We start from the raw sequence: 18,585 nt of genomic DNA on the forward strand, positions 1-18,585 counted from the left end.
ATTATAATGATGACTATACTGATATGTGGATAAAAGAGCATGAATTTCATCCATTATTGCCAAATATTCTTGTGAGAACATTTTGTGATTTTGTGATAAGTTATATGCTGTCTTCAACATCAGACCATGTATGGAAATAAAGAAGCTATGTATATAACCCCGCCTTAGGTGTTAAAGACAGGTATGCCCCTCTGAGAGAGTTGTAGTGATAATAGTTTTGGAGTAAGTGAGCAATTGTCTTACATATTGACTTTAGATTTATATATATTAATTGTAGCGGCCATCTATCCCACTTTCAAATGTGGTCAGAGGCCAATAAGGTCTTAACAAAGAAGTAGTAAAAGCTATCTTTCTTCAGAGTCCGTAAGTTAGCATATAATTAAATCACCCTGGCTTGAGTGCTCTTTAATATTAGTGTTCCCAGAGAGCTTTTCCAGCATTATTTATGGTAAGTTCATTTTTTAGTCATAACCTAGCCAATGTCCCATGATATTTCATGATTAATACCCAATATGTATTTGAGTGAAAACATTTTGATAATTCTCAGACAGACGTCATTCAGTCTCATGGGACTCAGGGAAGAAGCCTTTTCTTTACAGCTCCCCCTACTTTATTTACTATCATTTTTGAAGTCGCCTATTCTGTCCTTGCCTTAAGGCGATGTTCTTTTACAACTTGTGCATCGCCCTCAGAAAAAAAAAACAATATACTTTCCTCTCTTGTCTGTCCACTGCCCCATAATAATAAGTTCATTCTTCCAGATCTACTGTTTTAGGGGCTGCTTGGCATATCATGTGGTGTAGATTCTGTTTCATCTCAAGGGTCTTGTTTCCCTATCCCCATTCTCTACCCTACCAGCTGCAAAACCTTGCCTACACCTCCTAAACTGCTTGGAAAGGAATCTAGTTCTCCTGGCCCCAGTGCTGACCTTGACCCTTTTCCTCAGTCATGAGCAGTCTGCAAACTCAGTGTCCTCAGCACCTAATTCATGCCTGCTACTCTGACTTTCTTGCTCTGGCTTCAGGAGAGAGAGAGCGAGCACATTCTGAACACTCCTCCTTTTGTGTCGGCATCTCTGTGTGGTGCTTTGGAAGGACTCCAGCCAGGCATGGAAGGGCTCTTTGATAATATCTGACGGGTGGGTAAGAATTTCGGGCACCTGGCCAAGATACACATTGCCTGTAATCGTTAACTCAGTCTGTAAACAGTTCAAACGGCACTGAGAGGCCGTCAGTTATTACATTAGAAGAAGCCTTTCATCTCTCTTGGCCAGAAGCAGGCATCCAGCATGGGCCCCCGCTCTGGCACTGGGAGCCACGGCGCTCCGTGCATGGCCACCAAGGCCCAACACATGCAAGGACGTACAATGGAACCTGCTCCCAATGACTGACTTTCCAACTTTCAGCATTGGAGCAATAACTAAATCATTAATTTCCTTTTGTTCTGCACCTGGCTGATGCTGGAAGGAAAAAAGTTTATTCCTGATGCTGACCAGGAATAAACAATGGGGAAGGAATTGTCATCTGGAATTGGAAATTTCATTTTTCAGCTCAATTTTCCAACTCACACTCATGTCTGAAAGCTTTGCAACCTCACCCCTCGCCCTTTCATTCTACCCCTTTACTCCATCGACGCTGATTCTAAGTTTGGTCCTCAGTGTACTCCCTGGCTCCAGTTAGCTTCACGGTTACTCAACATCATAGACCCTGGAGAGGGCCCAGAGGGGAGCACAAACGTTCCTGCCCTCGAGGTGCTTACTAACTGAGACCTTAGCATAATACTAGATACATGCTGCAGATAACTACCATGAGAGTTTATAATAAGTGCCAAATAAGTTGTACAACGAGTTTCTACAGGAGTTCATACTAAAGGACAGAGAACAGCAATGTGGACGGGGTGACAAGGGACGCTCCTTTCCATTCCATGAAAAAAAATTTTCAGTCCTTTTTTATTAGCTTCTTTTCTCTCATCCATTTTCTTTTGCCTTTTCCATTAAAGTGTTAATTTTGCTAGGCAATATTGAGTGTTCTAGGCACTTAGTAAACGGAATCATTAAACCTTTTTTAGAGCTTAGCTGATGAGCTAGAATTTGGCCAAGATGCAGTTATGAGTTGTGAGACCCCTCTCCCCACTGAGCGTTCTGGCATCAAAGGTTGGTGCGGGAAAACCAAGCACAACTTACTCTAAGCATCTTAATTACTGAAGACCCTTTTCTGATTAATATTTTGAGAAGTGTTCAGATGAGTTTTCAGGCTACTGTTGCTAACAGTTTGTTCCAGATAGCACAGGAACAGAACTTAGATTACATCATAGGTTTTAAATAAACAGGTGAAATAAAATCCTATACTCACCAGTATTTGAGGTGAACATCAATGTCCCAGGTTTTGCCCCTTCACCAGAATTCCAAGTATAAAGCAGCTAGACTCTTCATCTACACAACAGTGTCTTAACTTTTGCCTCACTCTCTTCAACTGATAGAGCCACGAGGCCTTCTTAAAAAATAAAAAGGTCTTATATAACTTGACTGGGACCCTTATAACTTATTATTTAGAAAGCTCTGATCTCACATCTTCTGTTTTCTTTGTTTTGTTTTCCATTTTGCCCAGCTCTCTGGGTCACCTTTTCATTCCCTTTACATATTTTGAATTTAGGGTTTGTCTCTTTCCCACCATCCAGGTTTTCTTTGCTGATTCTGAAGGTAGCAGTGGAGGCGCGTGGATGAAAGAGAAGGTGGAGCTTGAGAATGTGCGAGTCCTCGAGGGCTCTTGCAGTCCGGCGTGTGCTCTGCTTCTGATTTTCCATCTTGCTGAGGATGAGCAGTATCCTTTCTCTCATCTAAGGCGGCCAATACTTTCCTCTTCTTGGAAAAATCTCTAAGAGAAATTCTATCCTTTAGAAGAATAGAGGCACTAAAGCAAACAAAATCAAGTTTCTTTACCATTTGTCCAGCATTGTTATTTGTTCATGGTAAACAGGAGACTGGTTATTTGAAAGCCTGTGTTAGATCATATTTATATAGTGAAATTGGAGAAATACAGAATTTGTAAGATACTTGTACAAGGAAGCTTTGAGGCGTGCTATCTGATCCACTCAGTTCAATGCCCTGGTTAATTCTGAGGTCACAAACAGGTTTAATGTGATGGGAAATGATGGAAGAAGCTCCTGTTCTTCTACCTGAATATAGAGTTTGTCTTTTGGGAAATGATCCATCATGAGTTTTGGCTTCCCACTCAGTTGTTTCCTTCTCTATGTAGGAAGGAAACTGCCTAGAATTATTTTGGTCCCTTTAGACTCTCTAGAGCAAGGGTTCACAAATTTTAGCATATATCAGAATCAGTTCTAGAAGGCATATCATTTAAACTCCAATTCTTCAAAACTACCTATCGGATTTAAATGTTGACCTCTAATTCAGTTTTACCAAGACCGAAGTTTTCCCTGCTAAAAACTAACTTCTTTTTCCAATTTTCCCCCTTTTGTTAATGCAACATCTTTTTTCCAATTCTCCAGGTTTAGAACTTTTAACTCCTGCCTTTCCTGCATCCCCGTACTCCAGTTTGCCGGCAGGTACTTTCAACACTTCCGTCGTGATTTCTGTGACTCATCCCTTCTCCTTTTAACTGTTTGCCACCAGAGTTCAAGCTCTCATCATGCTGGTACTAGATTACTGCACAGCTCTCTCACTGGTTTTCCTTCTACCAGTTTCCTCGTCGTTCCACTATAGTTTTACTCTGCTACTAAATTGTTCTGCTTAAAATACTGTTTATTAGAATAGAATTTTATCAAATGAGATCCCTTTGCTTAAGAACTTGGGATGATTCCTTTTCCACATAGGAGAACAAGCTCTGACTCTTGACACCCAATAGCCTTCATAATTTGATCCTACCTAAGCTATCCGGACTATCTTTGCAGATACATTTTTCAGTCAGACAAGTCTTGTACCTTGAAGACTTGAGAGAAACTGGTCAAGAACCTTACTTTTCCTCTCCCCTGGCTTCTTGTTTCTTCTCCGGGTTTAGTTAAGAAGTTCCAAAAATCCATTTGATAGATACCAATGGACCAGATTGTGCTTATTTTATGTGGCTATTTTTCTCCTATTCAAATCCTGTCCTCTAAAAGGACTAGCTTGAGATCCATATCCCCCCAAAATCCCACAGGACCTATTGGCTGTACCACACAATGTGACAGTTGATACTATACCATTAATTGCTTTTTTTATATGTGTATATGTTATCTCCCCAATGAGATTGTAACTCCTGGGCAGAAGATAGGTGCTCACCAAATATTTGCCAACTAAAGGGCCATACTTCAGGTCTGTTCTGATGCACCTATAGGGAAAATCTCTATGCCTACCTCACCAGTGTCATACTCAATGGTCTGATCAAGTGATTCCCTATATCTTGACAAGGATCACATAGGACCCATTGATCTTCCCCATTATAAAGGGTTGGGGGAAACTGTAGCAGCTATTATTTTAGAGAGAAAGATGGCTCCAGAAACAGATCTAATAATGCCCAGGCTAAGAATCAACTTAGTGGCAGACAGTAACTCCGGTAGTTAGGTATTTGGCTAGGAAGGGGGTTCAGCCTCTGAAGTATTTCAGGTAGGTGTTGGCTTAGCAATGTGATATGCTGCTACTTTCTGAGGCAAGCCTACCTAAAAACAAAAGCATGGCCCGATGACTAGGTGGTTACTCTTGCACCCTAAGAACTCATTTATGGGCATCTACACAGAGGTACCCACCCGAACAAACACTAAAAGGAAGCAAAGGAAAGTGCCTGCAGCGTAGTCACTGTGTCAACAGAAATATCAGATAAGGTGATTTTTATGGAGGGGTGTGTGGTGGGGGTAAGAATCTATGCACCTGTGGTTGGTGATTCAGAAACTTGGTGCCACATTATATGGCACCATGAAGCCACCTTATGTTCCCGCCACCCCATGGTGGCTGATGTCATGCAATTACCCATTTGCTAACAGGGCCAAGAGGAGATGTATTGGACAAAAGCCAGAGGAAGGTATAGTTACATATTAGCCATGTTCAGAACCTATGAAATCAAATTTGGATCTCCTTTTGTTAGCGGTGAAGCCATTGTCATGTCAACCTAATAGTATAATAGTTGATTTTTATATAGGTACCATGCAGTTTGGCTTGCCCATTCTTAAGACACTTAATGTCATTTAAATATATTCACATGGGTTCCCATGGCTCACACAAGTTGCCAAATTATGACATCTCCTCAAGCAGGAACAGGGTCCAGACAATTTCTGTTGGCTGAACCAGGACTGAACTTAATCCTAGACTGACTCGGCTTCTCTGTGAAAGTTGTTTGAAATTCTGATATCCCTCCAGAGATTGTTTCTAAAGAGCGCTCAGTGTGAGGTATGAATCACAAGCACATGGATTTTTGGGAGACCGAAAGCTGAGGCTTTCAATATTGATTCAGCACACATTTATTCATTGCCTGTTATGTTAGGGTTATGCTATATGGGATATAAAGAAATCCCTACCTGGAAAAACAAGGCAAAACAAAAAACCCTGTCCTCATCCCCTTAGTTTAGTAGGTAAAAATGTAAAGCAGAAGGTGAAAAATGCCATATAATAAATAGATACAAACAAGATGTGGGGACATTGGGATGAAGAAGAGATTCTTCATTAAAGAGGTAGCATTTAAACTTGCCCTTGAAGGATAAGTAGGAATGAAATAAGTCACAGAGTAGGAGTAATAGGCATACCAAGATGATGTGAGAGAATAGTAACACAATTTGGTTTGGATGAGCAGCATAGTACTTTGAGGGGAGAAATGGTAGAGGGGAAAGGGAAGGAACGAATGCTTTTTGAGTGCCTGCTATGTGCAGGAATTGCTGGTACTTTAAATATATTATTTCATTTCATCTCTACAGCAATCTTGGGTAGATGGTGTATCCCCATTTTTAAATCAAGACTCAGGTCACCATAGTTGAGCAGTGACAGGGTTGAAATGTGAAACCAAGTTGTCTGATTCCAAAGCCAGGACAGAGCAGTGAAGACTTGATTTTTGATAGGCGAATGCATTTGAACTTGATTCAGAAGACAGTGGACAGCCATTGATGGTATTTGAACAGGACAGTGATATAATCAGTGCTGTTCTTGCAATAATAGAGAGTTTTAGAATAGCGAGAGACAAGAGTCTAGTTAGGGCCGGGCGTGGTGGCTCACGCCTGTAATCCTAGCACTCTGGGAGGCCGAGGCGGGTGGATCGCTCGAGGTCAGGAGTTCGAGACCAGCCTGAGCAAGAGCGAGACCCCGTCTCTACTAAAAATAGAAAGACATTATACGGACAACTAAAAATCTATATAGAAAAAATTAGCTGGGCATAGTGGCGCATGCCTGTAGTCCCAGCTACTCGGGAGGCTGAGGCAGTAGGATCGCTTAAGCCGAGGAGTCTGAGGTTGCTGTGAGCTAAGCTGATGCCACGGCACTCACTCTAACCTGGGCAACAAAATGAGACTCTGTCTCAACAAAAAAAAAAAAAAAAAGAGTCTAGTTAGGAGTCTATCGTAATGGTGCAGACTCCAGAGACATAGAAAAGGTAGGTTTCCAGAGCCTAGTGATTAGATACGGGGAGGAGGAATCACCATGATGCTGAGGTGCTCAGCCTGAGTCTCTAGGAAAATGTGGCGCTATTAACTAAAATAGGTAAGTTAAGAGGGGTTATTGATTTAGAGTACAGGGAGAAGATGGTATTTAGGTTTGGTGTGTTTGAGGTACCAGTAGGACTACAAAGAAATAATGTCAGGCCTTTTGAATTACAGAAGAATTTGACTTTGGAGGCCAACTTGAGAATCATCATTGAAGATACTGGAGTAAATAAGAACCCCAGGAGAGAGATAATAGAGATCAGGGAATATATCCTTAGGAAACACATATCGAAATGAAAGGGAAAGGAAGAGAAGAAAAAGGAAGAGGCAACAAATGAGAGAGAAGTGGAAGAACTAGCATAGCATTTTGTCATGAACAACAAGTGAAGGGAGTCAAGAAAGGGGTATTCATTGGGTCAAAAGTAATTCAGGGATAATTATCTTGTTTTAGCATCAAGCCCTTTCTTAGGAAACAACTGACACCATCAAGTTCAGACACATTCCTTTTTCTCTCTGTTTTCAACTCCATTATGGAGGAAATTAGGCAATCAAGACAACTGTTTTCCTGCTAAAGATGTGTTTGGTGGTCACATTTTACATTTGAGTTAGTGAGAGCTCTCAATTTTACTGCCGGCAAAATAAAGTAAAATTGTGAAGTCATTCACCAAATCATTGGAAGTTTAGTTCCCAAGAAAGTGCTTGTAATTTCTGTAATTTCACTCCTTCTGTTCTTTTATTCTATGCCTCTTCCTGTGGTCTGTCAAGTCTCCCTTCATTAGATTTTTTTAAGAGACAAGGTCTCGCTGTATCGCCCAGACTGCAGTGCAGTGGCGCAATCATAGCTCACAGCAGCCTCAACTCCTGGGCTTGAGTGATCCTCCCGCCTTAGCCTCCCAAGTACCTGGGACTACAGGCACGTACCACCATGTGCAGTTATTTATTTATTTTTTTTAAGAGACAGGGTCTCGCTGTGTTGCCCAGGCTGTCATTAGATTTAGTACATGAAATCCATTCCCAGAATTCAGGTCACAAGCCCAAATTGCATTGTCTTTTCAGACTCAGCTAGTTTGTGAAATGGGTGGTGCCAATAAAGGGAGAATAAAATAGCTAATGAAGGATTATAAAGCACTTTGCTAATATAAAATGCAACATCAAAGTTGAATAATAATCTTAATTTAGGGTAAAGGGCTCCATTAGCAGAGTAAAAACTAAGAGGACAAAGGGTAGTGTTGTTTTGTACCTTGATAACAGTGTGGAAATCAAAAGTGCTGCTATTGATCCTCATTGCCCTGTGAACCCTCAGCCCAGGAATTTGGCTCCCCTCCCTGACTCTAAGCACTTCCCTTACCCACTCAGTCTGGTGATGGCACCTCCCGAATCTCCTGACACATGCAAACAGGAACCTCTATTCAACCAGCCAACTTGATAACCGAGAAGATTCCTCTTCCATTTATCAGCATTTTGATTATCTTTTCGTATCTCTTACTATCTGTGCTTAGCAAGAAAAATAAAGAGGTTTGAGCAATTAGGAAGTAACAAAGAGCTCATAGTTCACAAAGAGCAAGTCGAGAGATGTTTGGAATATTTGAGCACACAACTGCCTTTGGCATGAGGTGGCCTACATACGTCCTCAGGGGCAGGGAAGGCTGGAGAGCAGGTCAGGCCACTGGGCAGCTGCAACAAAGGAAGGGTGGCGGCATCAGAGGTCTCCTCAACTGAAGTCTTTAAATTGTTGGGCTTCAGATACATCACCTTTTCAAGGTATAAAGGATGGAGAAAAGAAATGTAATTCATCTCTCCTCCTACCACAGGTAAGAAAAAAGACCCACTCAGAAAAAATATGGGATACTGTTGGGAGTGAATTGACTCTGAGTCTTCTAAGAACGTTTCCATGCAGATCACTGGGCCAAGTCCTCATAAAGTTGGGTAGGGACTGAAGTTCACTGGGGACACTCGGCCAACACTACAGCCTAAAGCCAATGGGGAGCAAGAGTTTCTTTCTGTCAATACTACAGGAATTTTTAAAAAATTGTTTTTAATAGCCTCTAGATGGCTTCTCCCAAGAAAGAGCTTCCCATCAAATCTGGGAGATACACTGAAGGGCCCAAAATGACAGGAGAGTACTTCCAAAGTAAGGTAGCAAGAGCAAGTTAGTCTACCCATTCATTGCACATTCTCCCAGTGTTTTTGTGCTGTGCTCCGTGAATTTCCATCCCCTGTGCGTTGTCTGACAAATGGCCTTAAGACCCTGTGCATGTGTATATGTGGCTATAGATCTACAATCAGCTTTAAGTCTCCTGAGAGTAGGAATTGTCCTCTGGAGGGTGGGTGGATGAGGGATATCGCTTTCTTCCTCTTCCTCGTTCCAGGTTATGCTTAACTCAGCACATTGATACCCAGGGGGACAATAAAGGAGTAACTGGGAATGAGTTATTAGGCAGGAAGGTTCTGAAAGAAGTGAGTTTTGTTCAGATTATACAAGAGATTTAGGCATAATGGTAAAAAGGAAGAGAATTCTACCTCGTGATGAGGTCAAAATACTATAAAGCTGAATTAAAACTTAAGCTTTCAGGAAGTATACAGAAGATTTCTGAAGAGAAAGCAGAAATCTAAAGATAATCATATCTTGATCAAATGACATGGCAACCACCAAATTTATTTTATCTCACATCTGTTTATTAAAACATATGATTCAACCTGCATTTTCTTAACATCTATTGTGTGCCTGGTATTATGCAAGTGATAACTAAGACCTAGTCCCTGACTTCGAGGAGCTCAGAATCTACTTTGCAGGAAGGAGGAAAGGACTAAAATTTTATTGAAGCAAGCACCAGGCATGCTGCTGGAGGAAATGAGTAAGAGGGTGGGTCACAGTGGCACACTGGACTAAAAGGAAGAGGTAAGTGTCATTTAAGAATTTTGACTAGATGGTGTCAGGGGAATAGATGGGGTAAAGTGTTTAATTCTGGGGACTGAGGGCTGGTCAGAGGATTAGAGAAGGACCCAGTTTGGGCTGGGAGGGGGAATTAAGGCAAAAAGAGGTGAAAAGCTATAGGAATGAAAACCTTGGAGTCTTTGGCTCACAGGGGATAAGAAAGGTGTCTTTTGTTTTTCTCTATAGAACCAATGAGATAGGGAAAGGCCCAGGGGAAGAGAAAGAAAAAGGAATTTAGCAGAGAACCAAACTGTCATACATTTTCTGTAAAAGACTTAAGAGCTAAGACAGTGTTTTTCTGGTTTCATTCTATTTAATGCCTAGAATTCTGGCATATAAGACTACTTAGATATCTCACATTTTAGTTCCTAGGAGCTCAAGAGATGCTACTATTAGGAATTACTAAAATACTCAGAGGATGGAAATACCAGCTGGCACCAATGCCAGGATCTCCAGCCCTGTCCACGGAGACCCAGAGCAGTGCTGAGCCCCAGTGGCCATCCCTCCTCCCGGGCTCTCCTGGTGCCATCTCTCACTTTTTCTTTTATCCTCTGCCTGGAAGGCTACACTGTGGGTGGGAATAAAAACTTACTCTCCTGTTGCATCCAGGCAGCTGCCAGCAGTCTGTTTGCCTTGTTCTTTGCTGGCAAATCATTAAACAGTCCCCCCAAAGCAGGCCTCTTCCCCAGCCACCCCATGGACAAGGATTCAGAGCTGTGGTCAAAGGGCTGTCACCAGTCAGGCTGGAGCCCTTGGGCTCCCTCCAACACAAGCCTTTCCTGGCTGTTGCCTCTTCTGAAGAGCAGCCTCCTTGGCCTGATGTCAACCCTGCAGTGGCTTCTGAGGAGAGACTCTGGGCATCTGAGTTGGCTGGTGGCTTGAATAATTTTGTCCTTTTCCTACTGGTATAATTTCTAAGTGCAGCTACCGCTATGCCCTCTCTGTTGTTTCTGTACTGAAGCATAGGCCCATCCTCCATGTTTTCCCCTTTGCAATATAAATGCAATATTTGTGTTACTGCCCAGGAGCTGGGGACCGGGGTCAGCCAAGGAAACTCCCTAGCTTCACCTCATGCCCACTTTCGATGTGCCAGTTAAAACTTGAGTGTGGAGGATTTGGTTGAGCTGGCCGTTTGGATACAATACCTGCTCTCAAAGGGCTTATAAGGCCCAGGGCAAGCCAGTTGTGGAAGGCAGCGGTATGGAGCAGAGTTTGCAACTCTGCTTAAAATCCCTGCAGCTTCTGAGCAGGAGACTAAGTCCAAAAGACATGGAATATGTGTGAAGTAACCATGTTAATTAAGCTATTTCACACTTTTGCACTGAAATCACCAAATTTAGAAATGCTTAAGTAGCTCTGCTGGTAGTCCAGATGGGCATATTTAAATAAATAATCTGGTTTCCTCAAGTTCTCATTTCTTTGGTGGTTTTCATGGGGACTTTCTGGCTTTAGTCTTTGGCCTTTTAAACATTAAAGCCTTAACCTAAATAATTACTTAAAAACAAACACTCTCTGCTTCTAGCAGGTTTCTGAATTCCTACCATCTCTGGCATGAGTTCAGCTTGAGCGAGAATGGCAAGATCATAAAGCAGACTGTGTCAAGGCTGTTTGCACATAGCACATTGGGCTAAGTGTTCAGTTTACTACTTCATTGTGCTGAGAGCTAAGTCCATGCCTAGGAAGGCCCTCGCCAAAGCCTCCTTGGACCCTTATCCTGGACATGTGGGGAGTAGGCATTACCCCTGGCAATACTGCCATCTGTGTCAAGACCTCAGCCTTTCTGCAGAGGACTTCTATGGACAAGATCTACTGAAACCAGGGGCCTCGGTGGCACCTCCTTTGAGATGGAGGTCAGTGAGGCAAGAGCTGCCCTGGGATAGTGGTGTGAACTCAGCTGAACTTTCGGGATCTCTTAGTAGGATTCTTGGATGGTTGGGCCCTATGTTCCTCACCTGGTGGAAGGAAAGAGTCCAGTCCACATCACTGGGGTGTCTTCTAAGTTCTTGACTCTCACAGGCCTCAGAACTTGGTATTCTATTTCATAGCCTTCCTTCCAACGATACCGGATGTGATTAAAATGATATTTGATGAGTTCCCTCTTCTTTGCTCCTAACTTCGTAAGCGGCTCCGTAGTGCCTTTGTAGCTAGAGGTCATTCTGGATTGAGTCAGGACAAAACCTCTTTCTATATGAGATTATAATCCTATAAGCTCTACCTCTTGGGTAGCTAAGTTTTTTCTCCTTCTCTCTGTCCAGTTATTGTCAATAAGCTTTTTTTTCTGATATCGCTTTATTTCAAAAGCACCTCAGATTATCAGCTCCTCTTCTTTCTCCTCACTTTCTCCTTCCTGCTTCTGAGTATGCTCATGACCCTCTGAACCAGCTGTGCCAAGATGCCAGGCATAGTGTGGGCCAGGAAAACCCCGCCAAGGGGGACATTTTCAGGAAAAGAGATCTGGTGACATCGTGGAGCTCAGACACAGTCTGAGATGAGGATAGGTGGATTTTGAAATTGGAGGATGAAGTTGTTAATGTGGGGTGCAGGAGTGAGGGAGGTGACAGTCTGGCTGGATGACCATTACTTGGGTCTGAGCTTCTGTGACCTCTAATTTCGGGACACACCTTTCTCATCCTAAACAAACGGGCTATTCCCTGGGAAAGCATCTGCAAGCAGCGGTCTGGCTGCCTTTGTTGTGGCTAGGAGAGGAGATGAGATAAACCCAGGGGAGAGGAAGGAAGCTGAGGCTGGAAGGCAGAAAGAGCAAAAGGAATAGCAGCCCCTGCTTCTGTCTTGTTAAGAATGATTCAAGCTTGAAAATTCTAGAAGAGGGCATCCTAAAGCCTTCCATCCCAATCTCCTATATCATGGTACTCAGCTAATGTTTGTCGTAGCACACGGAATACCTCTGCAACATATACCCGCAGGTAACACGGCGGAGTAGACAGGGACTGGGATTCACATTAGAAGGCCTCAACCTCCTTTACCTGGTTGTATGGCCGTGGGCAGTCTGTCTTTAGCCTCGCTTTCCTCATACGTAAAAAGTTTTGAAGCACCTTTACAGCTATGAACCAGGCTCAGCTGTTAGCAGTTCACATCTGTTTTATAAACTGTATGGCAACTGGATTCGAATTGAGTTTTATTCATTCTTTCACCAAATACTAAGGGCCTCGGATATGCAGAGCCCCACACTGGCCTTTTCATGAGCTCAGTTTTTCCCCTCAGACTTTGCCACCCGCCTCTTACCATCTGCTCTCTCGCTCACCAGCACCCCGGCCCCCCAGGAAGCTTTCAGGATGAGGTAAGACATGCTGGAGTCCTCTGTCGTCCATCCTTGGCTAGTCCCATCAGATGGCCTAAGGTTATGCTTCTCTCTCCCCACCAACATCATCTTCTTTTGTAGCTTAAGACATTACATGATGAGGCAGGAATACGCTTTCCTTGTAAAAACAAAACAAAACACAAAATAGATAAAGAGAAACTCCTCTCAACAATTCCCCAGCCTCCCAACGTAATTCATAGGAACCTTAGCCATCCCAAAGAGATAGCAACGGGTTAATGTAAGGCTGGGAAAGAGTTCTAGAGGTTTCCAAATTCAAGCCTAAGAAATCACCATTAGGATCTAACCTGTAGACATGAGCATTGACCTCTTTAGCTATAGGGCAAAGGCACCAAACTGGGCCTCCGTGGAGGCTGTTCTGGTGCTGGGATCCGGAAGCAGCAACTTCAGGCCAATCAGGTCTTTCCCATCCCCCCAAGCTGCAGGAGCTTTGCTTTATGATGCTGGTGTGCCCTGCTGCCTGAGATAAAAGTCAGGTAGTTCTAAGTTCAGGTAATGGAAGATGATTATAAAATCTGAAAAGAGGAAATGGGGAGAAGAGTGCCTTTGTTGTCTGGCCAATGTTCCTGATTACAAAGGTAAAATTGTAGCAGGTAGTAAAGTTGCCTGTCCAAGGCCTGGGTGAAGGTCTGTACGTGGAATCAGAGAACTAGGAGATGATTGCAGCAGAGGTGGGGGGAGGAGAGTGGCTGGGAAACCAGAGACTAAAGAATTGCTTACAAAAGCGCACACCCCAAGAGGAGGAGATGCCAAGGATAAAGTAGGAGCAGCATTGAGTTCGGGGCTCAGTTGAGCCCTGGAATGCCCTTTGTGAGGAGGTAATGAGATCACATGGCTTCCTTCATGGGAAGGAGGCAGGTTGAGAACTGGAAGAGCTTGTTCAGTGGGGTTTGGAGAGCTGAGTACAGGAGGGAAGTGACCGTGGATAATGAGCTGTCCCAGACTGCACCTTGCAGAATGCTGGCATTTAGAGGCACTGTTGATCGCCAAGGGAGGAAGGAGTCAAAAAAGGCTTCGTCCCTTCCAGGAATAAGAAGGGATTTTATTATTACAGATGCAGTAATAAAAACCACTACCATTGAATGAGCACTTACTGAGTGTCAGGCTCTGTGCTAGGCACATATATCCATTATCTCCAGTCTCCACCCTAATCGGGCAGCATTTTTGTTCCCATTCTGAAGATGAGCAATATGAGGCTCAGACAGGCTAAGTAACTTGCCCAAGGTCACACAGGAAAACAATGAGTCAGAATTTGAACTTTCGGTCTGTCTTGGGAGGGAGGGGGAAAAATCAGAATAAATAAGTTGAAGGAAGGAGGACAGAGGAAGAACAGACTCAAGAACATGAACTACAACACACGCCACCAAGGACAATTCACACATCTTAACATGGAGGTATATAAAATGTTACGCAAAGCTGAATTCTGAGTCAGGATGACTAGACCATGAAAGCAACCTCTTCTTAGTCTGCCTGCCGTGGCAGCCCCTGGAATAGGGGCATCCCAACTCCTGCCCTGTAAGGAAGACACAGACCACCGATCTCCGAACTCACGAAGTTTCCATGAGCTCTCCCAACCACACCCTCCCCGAATCCCACCAGCTAGTTTCTTTTGACCCTGTCCTGGCGTCACCGAGCAGACAGGTGGCCCAGTGTGGAACTCACTTTTGCATCTCCGTTATGAGGGGACCTTGCACCCCAAGGAGGCAGATGCATTTGGATCTGTTTTCTCCTCCGGAGCCCTCTTCCTGGCTGAAAATTCCCTGGAGGAGGGGCCAGGACAGCCTCTGTGTCACACCCAAGGTGGACCCACACTGCCGTGCCAGGGTAATGAAGAGAGTCCCAGTTCGAATGGCTGTTTTTTGGTTTTGATTTGAGAATACTTGAAAAATCCTCATTGTATTAATAAAAGAGTGAAACCATACAAAAGTATAGTGAGTATGGTTTGTCATGCCACAGATGTGACTGTACAAGAAATATCACACTATTTTTTAAAAATCCCATTTAACTCCAAGGCCCTATCCCACTAGGTGGCTAGAAGTTTGTTTTCAAGGGAGCTTCCCCTCACACAGTAGCACAAAAGTCCCAGGGTTTTATGAAAACTAAAACATCCAAGGGACCCCTCTGATACTTGTCCACACTGGTCACCACAGATATGTCCGTTGGGCAAACACAAGTGTTCCCTTGAAATCATCTCTGCCGGGGTCCAGCCTCCCGGGGACCCGCACAGTCATTCTCCCGGGCCGCCCCTTCTGCAGATTCCCACTACTGGACCCCTCCCAGACCCCTCCCTCGGGTCCCCCAGGGTTCTAGAGATCTGCCCCCTGCCCCCACCACACACACTCCTTGCTGCCTTCCGGACACTCTCACTTCCTCAATGAGATCGTTTTCTCACCAGGGCCAGGAAGGAAGGTCCTTAAGCAACATTTGCTTTTGGCAGATGCTCCCCAGGCAAGGAAATAGATGGTGAGGCTACCATCTTGGAACAGAAGGAGAGAAAAGATGTGGAACAAGATATAAATGTCTCTCATTCTTTTTTATTCTTCTATTACAGCAAAAAACTCAAATTAATACCTCAATATATTATCCTATGATCAAAGTATTCAAAGTCCCTCTTTACTACCTCCTCCCTAATTCCTCTCCCAAAGCAACCATTACCAGGATTTTGGTGTGCACTGTGTGGTCTTTGTAGTTAACTATCAGTTATCTGGTTGTAAGCTTCAATGTTTAATCAACAGATATTGAGTGCCTACTATGTAGCAGGTGCTGGCGGGGCAGTGTGAGGCAGGCTAGACTCTGTCGTAGTCTGGGGGACAGCAGGAAGTGGGCAGACAGTTACAATACAGGGGGATAAGTCTATGATTAGGGAAAGGCAGGCCAGCGCAGCAGGTGCCAAAAGTGTCTAGGGAGATGAAACAAGTCATATTCCTGGAGCATGGGTTGTGAAGCGGGGGAGAGATATGGGAAGGGAAGGTTAAGCCATGAGGCAAAGCATGAAGGCAGGGCCCAGACCAGGCTGGGCCTTTTAAGCTGTTTAAGACTTTATTCCAAGAGCTATGTGGAGCCTTGCAAGAGCATTAAGTAGAAGAGTAACATGCTCAAGTTAGCATTTTAGACCACATTGGCTGCAATATAGCGAACTGAATTGATTGAAGTGACCCTAGGTAGGCAGTTATTTTAGTTAATCAGGATAGCAATGACGGTGATCTGTATTAGAGTAGCCACAGTGAGCATGGAAGAAAGAGGACAAATAAGAGAAATATTTAGGAGGTAGGATTATTAGAATTGGTGGCTGATTAGATATTGGTGGGGTGGGGGGGAGATAGAGGAGGTTAGGACACCTGGCTTGGGTAATAGATGGATAGTGGTTCCAATTCGTAAGACAGGGAACGCCAGAGGAGAGTTTTGGGGAATAGAAGGGTTAGTTCAGTCTTGAACATGCTGCGTTTGAGGAGTCTCATTTCAGGTTCTTCAGGGAGTAATGTCCCGGGGCTGTTGGACATGTAAAGTCTGGAGCTCAGGAGAAGACTGAGCTGCACGTATGTAATCAGCAATCTCTGTGTGGACACGAAGGCCGTGGGATTGGCTGGGGTCATGCGGAGCGAGCACGAAGAGTGAAAGAGAAGAGGTTCTAAGAATCCTGGGGGTCACCACGAACATTTCAGGGACTTGTATTTGTGCCCTTATGTTTTAGGAACATATAATTAGTAAGGTGAATTTTCTTGGGCATAAGTTGGGGCAAGGCATCATGTTTTCAAAATCAAATGTAACTTGTTCTTTAAAAACATTTTTTTAATTTATCCTACTTCTTCTCATGTCTTCTGATCTCTGCCACTTACTAGCTGTGTAATCTTGGGCATGTTACTTAACCTTTCGGTGCCTTAGTTTCCTCATCTTTAAAATGGGGACAATAATAGTTTCTACCTCCTAGTGCTGTTATGAGGATGAAAAGAGTTAATACACAAAAGTGCTTAGAACAATCACTGGCCCGAAGTATTTATTCAATAACTATAAACTGTTATCATCCTCATCATTATTAGCATGGACAGTGGACGGCTGACTGTGTCTGGCTGGAGTTCCATGGCTCCAGAGGATGGAGTCAGAGCTGAATTCTAGTCTTGTGTGACCTTTACTTCTCTGAGCCTTCAGCTTCTCTTCTCTAAATGAATGTGATAACACCTATGTCATACTGAGATGGCATCTAGAGCCCAGGCACGCAAGAGGCTTTCACTAATGGTTAATTTCGTCCCGTTCCTTCTTCCGTAGTTGTTCATTCAGAACCAGGCCAGTCTGGTGACCTGACCCCAGGTGTTTTTTCCTTCCACTTGTCCGAGTTATCCTACAATACAGCACCACTCGAATGCCCCATGGCCTGACTCTTGCTGGCCTTTCCAGCCTCGTCTGCTGTCCTCCTTTTCACACCAGGCCTGGCCGCCTGTGCTCCATCTCAGCCTCGTGCCTTTGCACCCCCACACCTCGGCACAGCTGCTTCCTCTGCCAGGAATATGCCTCCCCGCCCGCACCCCTGTTATTGGTCCACTCGGTGAACACGTGTCTATTCAGCCACTAAGGAAGCTCTCAAGTCACGTCTTGTGAAAACATCTCTGCCCTCCCGCGTGGGATTGTTAGTCCCCTCCCCTTGTGCCCTCTCACAGGCCCGAGAACAAACTGGCATCGTACATCACAGTACAATGTGTTTGCATGTTTGTCTTCTGTCTTCTGAGCTGCTTCAAGGCAAGGAGCCTCTCCTATTTGTCATTAATTCCTCAGTGTATTGCACAGAGTCTGGCACCAAGGGGCCCTTCATTGTTGGCAGAACGAAGCAATGAATGGGTACGTGGTTGGCTGCATGGTCAGACCAATGGAGCTTGTTGAGATAGGGGCTACAGCTTCACTGAAGCGAGAACAATTCCAACCTCACGCCCCAGCCTTTTTCTGGGTACAGGGACGCATAACCTTTGTCCCACACTAAACCTTGCTCACCAGCAGACTAGTAGTCCTTAAATTCTGGGAGCAAGAATGGCACTGCCTCCCATCCCGCCTCAACACCCTCTGCCCAGAGATTTTTATTCACAAGGATACAATTCAAAGCTAGGTAGTACATATTTACTGAGAACCTACTATGTTCAAGGTACTGCAGCAATACATTAAAAAGGAATAGCCTGAAATTGCTTTCAGAAAATGTGCTTTTAAATCTATCATTGACGTTATTATCCTCACAAACATCTTTAGAAGTTCAAGATTCTCCCAGGTTCCTTTGTTGGTTCTCGCTGGAAGTCCCCCCGGCTTCAACAGCAGTGGGGAGAGGGAAGCACAGGCAGCTCTCTAGTAGGAAGTCCCTCTCTTGCCAGCATATGTTGAGTTTCCACCATACGGGAGTCCCTGCCCCGTAGGACTGTCTGGAACCAAGTAAGTCAGACTCTGTTCTTGTAAGCACTCTGACAGTATACGTGGGGAAAATCGGACTCACGTGAGTGTTCTCGTCCTGAGTGAGAAGAGAGGTACAGTCAGGCAGTGTCTCATCCCTTTGATGAGGGGGATCCTCGGATTTTTGCCAGCACACGCTGGCCCCCTCCCTGTTAGTCGTTGTTCGGCAGCAGCGGAGCTTAGAGACACAGGACCCTGGACTGGACCCGCCACACCCTCAGAGCAGATGGCTGAGCAGCTTCATTCTAGGGACAGGATGAGTTCCTAGGAATTG

The 18,585-nt window shown here is 44.3% G+C and overlaps 1 protein-coding gene across 2 annotated transcripts in view; it reads left to right on the plus strand.

The window, feature by feature from the left end:
* The window catches only part of RNF43 (ring finger protein 43), a 57,375-nt gene that overhangs the window by 21,655 nt on the left and 17,135 nt on the right, over positions 1 to 18,585 (plus strand). The window lies entirely within an intron of this gene.

The sequence above is a fragment of the Eulemur rufifrons genome, chromosome 9 (genome assembly GCF_041146395.1).
Source record: "Eulemur rufifrons isolate Redbay chromosome 9, OSU_ERuf_1, whole genome shotgun sequence".
Taxonomy (NCBI): Eukaryota; Metazoa; Chordata; class Mammalia; order Primates; family Lemuridae; genus Eulemur; species Eulemur rufifrons.